Source organism: Furipterus horrens, unplaced genomic scaffold (genome assembly GCF_987537825.1).
Source record: "Furipterus horrens unplaced genomic scaffold, mFurHor1.1.pri manual_scaffold_12, whole genome shotgun sequence".
NCBI lineage: Eukaryota > Metazoa > Chordata > Mammalia > Chiroptera > Furipteridae > Furipterus > Furipterus horrens.
The window spans coordinates 45552121-45557276 of NW_028327182.1; the positions used below are offsets into that span (position 1 = coordinate 45552121).

A 5156-nucleotide genomic window follows, 5' to 3' on the forward strand; every position below is an offset into this window, starting at 1 on the left:
ATTATATTCTACAGTGTATCCTCCTTGCAGCACCCAGGACCTCTCTCCACTAATCATTTTTCTTAGGGGAAAACATATTTTTAAAAAAACCCTCAATAACACAAAGCCTATGAAACCAAGTCAAGGGGGGAAAGAGCACCAGAAGGAGTTGTAGACAGTGCAAACCCTTCTTGCTGAGGCAGCTTGTTAATGTGTACTCAGTTCCCACATGCCTGTCTCTAGATGGAACAGTTTACAAGAGCTTGGAGTGTATTTTACTGTACTTACCATTAATTAATACCTTTAAAAGCTATTTTGGATGACAGAAGAAGAAATTTGGTGGATAGCAGATTTTCAGAGCTCTTGAAAATTCCATTATTTCCATGACTGTGGCATATCTTATCTGTTAATATGGAGACTTATCTGAATCAAGTCAGATCTAATCTGCAGTCATGGATTTCAAGGAAGAAGCCAGACTGTTTTGCTTATTCCTGCAGCATCCTGGGCTGTGACTATCTACACCACCCTCCTCCACCTTCCTTTGAGGAACAGGCTCAGCTTTGACACATTCCCTAGTCTCTGTGTTACCCCTCTTTGTGGCTCTTTCACTGCTATTTTCTTGTTTTGAGCATAGTTCCTCCTTCCTGCTGAAATTGAAAGGGTCAACTTCCCTTTGAGCAATCAGTGGATGCCAAGAATAACACCTTTGTTTGCCTTATTCTTGTTCCTTTGAGTGATGGTTAAATTTGTGTTAAATAAGTATGTAACCCAGTTGCTTGGTCAAATGCTAGACTAGATATTGCTGCAAAGGTATTTTTTAGATGTGATTAACATTTAAGTCAGTAGACTTGAGTAAAGCAGATTATTGTCCATAATGTGGGTAGGCCTCATCCAATCTGTTTGCTGAAGTCCTTAAAGGCAAAGACAAGTTTTCCCAAAGAAGATGCAATTTGCCCCGAGACTGCAACATAAAAATTCTGCCTGACTTTCCAGCCTTCTGGCCTGCCCTGCAGTTTTTAGACTCAAGGTTGCAACATCAACCTGAATTTCCAGACTGTTGAGGCTCCCTGCGAATTTTGTGTTTCTCAGCCTCCATAATAGCATGAACCATACCTTAAAATAAATAAAGAGTGAGGCAAAAGTAGGTTTATAGTTATTTGTATGGAAAAGAATGTAATATTTAATAAATAACAATACAAGAATAAACTATTTTATGTACTCACAGTTGTAAACCTACTTTTGCCCTCCCCCTATGTATATACAGATAGATAGACAGATAGATACTTTCTGTCTATTGGTTCTGTTTCTCTAGAGAACTTTGACTAATACACTTGGTTAATACCAAACTCCTTAATTCCTTTCTTTCCAAAGGACCAGCAAGTAATTAAAGCATTCTGGAGTTTGTCCTATCTTGCCTCTTATTAGCTGTGTGATGTTTGTCAAATTACAAATATTTCTGTGCTCTTTTACTCAATATTGAAATAGGAATAAAGAGCCTTTCTGTGTTACTCAGAGAGGGTTTCATATGGTGTTGTTCTTGGTTCTCATATAACTTAAAGGAAAACTTTCACAAGGTCTGGAGCCCCTAATGTCAACAAATGAAGGAGGATATCCTCAAATTCCTTGCAGCAGGAACCCATTTAAGTGGCATGAACCTTGATTTCCGAATGGAGCAGCACATCTACAAAAGGAAAAGTGATGGCATCTACATCGTAAATCTGAAGAGAACCTGGGAGAAGCTTCTGCTGGCAGCTCATGCCATGGATGCCATTGAAAACCCCGCTGATGTCAGTGTTGTGTTTCTAGGAACACCGGCAAGTGAGCTGTGCTGAAGTTAACTGCTGTTTGGAGCCACTCCTACTGCTGGTCACTTTACTCTTGGAACCTTCACTAACCAGACCCAGGCAGCCTTCCAGGAGCCAAGACTTTTCGTGGTTACCGATCCCAGGGCTGATGACTAGCCTCTCACAGAAGCATCTTATGTCAACCTGCCTACCATCTCTTTGCTCTATGTCACAGACTCTTCTATATGGACATTGCTGTCCTCGAGCCACCACGAGGGGCTCCCTCAATGGGTCTCATGTGGTGGATGCTGGTCTGGGAAGTCTGAATGGTACCATCTCCATGGTCACCTATGGGAGGTCATGCCTGATCTCTTCTACAGAGATCCTGACAAGATTGAAAAGAAAGAGCAGGCTGCTGCTGAAAAGGCTGTGACCAAGGAGGCATTTCAGGGTGGATGGACCACTCCAACTCCTGAGTTCACTGCTACTGAACCCAAGGTCGCAGACTGGTCAGAAGGCATGTGGGTGCCCTCTGGGCCTGACCACCAGTTCTCTCCTGAAGACTGGAGCTCTCAGCTGCCATTGAAACTGGGCTGCAGCCCCACTACTCAGGCCACTGAATGGATAGGAACAATCACTGAGGGGTCTGAAGGTGTTTTTCCCAAGATTCTTAAACAGAAAATGAAAATAAGGTTGACAAAAAGGTATAAAGAGATTATATGCTCTGTTAGGTTGTTACAAGGATTAAATGAGGTTCTACCTACACATAGTAAACACAATATTTATTAAATTAACCTAGTATCATAGTCCATTGATTGGCCTTGTACGCATAAACAGATGTCTGTGTGCATACTACTGTGTGAGAAGGAGCAGGGAAAAATGTGGAATGCCTGCCATGATGTTCCCGAATCATCAGTTCTAGATTTTCTGAAGGATTGTGGTTGGTAGCAGTGATGGAGAGCATAAGCATTTGGAGGTAGATAAACCCACATTCAAATTCTGGTTCTTCCATCTGTTAGCTGTATAATTTAAAGCCAGCGATCTTAGCTTTTTGAGACTCCAGACATTTTAAGACTCCAGTTTGACCTTAGCTCAATAGAGGTGGGAGTCTTTTGTTCTTTGATGGGTGCACAGAGAATTCACTCTGAGGGAGGAGGAACTGGAGGATGAATGCTTTGGATTATCACCCTAGCTCACCACCACTGGGAAGCAAGACTTCTGCATGTGACATCAGGCCATGCCACTGGAATCTTCCCCAATTTTGTCACTAAATTTGTCCCAGATCTCTCAAGAATGATAGCTATAGAAACTTGGAGAATGGGCTCCCTATTAGAAGCCTTATAAAGAGCTATTAAACCTGGTGAGTAGAACAAGAAAAGGTATTGGAGGTGGAGGACAAGTAGAAAAGAAACAGAAAAGAATAACTGCCAAAAAAGTCTGATGTGAACAGCTGTGAGAAGTCCCAACTACACATAAGGGTGACAGCTTGTAGGGAAGCTTGGCACCTCAGGGACATTACTTGGTTGTGGTGGTGGTGGTGGTATCCATTTTTAACAACAACAAAAGAATTGCAATTCTATTTTTCTCATACTCTAGAGCTGTGGTTACTAGTCAGTAGAGAATTTGCTTCCTCCAGGAGACATTTGGCAATGTCTGGAGTCCTATTGGATTGTTGTGCCTAGGGTAGGAAGTGCTGTTGTCACCCAGTAGGCATGTAGATCTGTTAAACACCCTATGGTGCACAGGACAGCACCACAGCAAAGTACTGTATCCAGTGCAAAAAATCAATAGTGCTGAGATGGAGAAACCCTGCTCAAGAGGCCATCTCTGCACTAAATGACAGGGAAGCTATCCTAGTATGTGCTGTTAGATTGGTGGCACTAGAAGCTTAGGGACTGTGTTCTTCCTGCAGAACATGAGACAAATAAATTTTGGATGTTTCCTCCAAGACAAAGAATTTCACTGAATGCCCAGTGTGGTGCTATGGGTGCTGCCTCACCAAAAACAGATATTAGATTATAGGTCTGGAAATGATTTTGAGACTAATTCACCTTATTGTCTCAGCCTCAGCAAGATGGTGAGATGAAGCCAAGATGAACTCCAAGATAGTTGAATAGTGTCTGTGACAAAGTGACCTTACCTCTGCCAAGATTGAAAAGGCCTCAAATTTTATCTCCGTAAGGCAAGCTCAGAACAGCCAAGAACTATGGATTCTCCCTTTTGGGGCCTTCTGTCATTCCTACCAAAGGGCAGGAAAGAAATATTTAATAAAGGAAAGTTACCAACTAGCTTAATGTAGTCCAATAGGCTGACAACCTGAAAAAAAAATTAGGACAGGGAGAAGAAAACTAACTATCCTTAGAGATTAATGTTCTAAAATTAGAGTATGCAGTATGTTATTGTATTTCCTCAGAATATTAATATTTCCTCACTGAAATACATCATTAAGATTTCACTGGAAAATTAGATAGGGTAAGGAAAGAGTTTTAGGCTGGGAATATATTTTGAATATCTTAAATGATTAAACTCATTAAAAAATGAATTAATTATGTTCAGGAGCAGGTTAATGACAAGGCAGTAAGTTTTAGGTCATTTTCATGGTGGCAGATAGGGAAGCCTCAGAGAATTCTTATGTTCCAAAGAGCTGTTCATCAAAATATTATCTAGATTCTTTGAGCTGTAAGGAAACATAAAGCATGGGATTTCCAATCTCTGTTTGAGGTTATGGTCTACGCATCACTTAGTAGCAAAGCCAGGACTAAAACCAATTTCTCAATTGCTAGACCCTCACCCTGTGCTGCTTCACCTGCCATTTGTTATGATGTCTGATGTTCTTCCACTGACAGGTGGAGAGAGAACAAGATGGCAGTGTTTGGTTAGGCAAATATGGGTGTGCATCCCAGCTTTGGTACTCCTTTTCTGTGGGGGTTCCTTAACTTTTCAGAACCTTGTTTCTTTTTTCATCTGGGAGCAGAGAGAATGATTACCATGAGCAGTTTGTCTGTGCCATGAAGATTTCCAGGTCTCCTAAAGCTCTTTATTGTAGTGCAATTATTACAATGAGTTTTCATAACTTCCACTACTGTTTCTCAGACTGATTCAGGGAACACTTGCTCTACAAGATGGGATGTGCTTATATGTTTTCTGTGATTAATGTTGTTAAAGAACAAAATATTAACCGAGTAAATTTAAAGATCTAATTGGCTTTATTAAAAGATTCGTGAACCAGGCATCATCCCATCTGCTAAATAGAAGAGTGAACCTAGGAGTTGTACAAAATGAAAGGTTTTTATAGGCAAGAGGAGGGTGGCAGAAGGAAGTTTAAAAAGAGATTATTGAGGAGATTCAAGATGGTGGAGGAGTAAGTGGAAGCTACACGAACCTCCTCCCAGG

The 5156-nt window shown here is 41.1% G+C and overlaps 1 pseudogene; it reads left to right on the forward strand.

Moving 5' to 3' along the window:
- The first annotated feature begins 1577 nt into the window (after window positions 1–1577).
- Window positions 1578–4643, forward strand: LOC149996111 (small ribosomal subunit protein uS2 pseudogene; annotated as a pseudogene).
- Window positions 4644–5156: the final 513 nt, after the last annotated feature.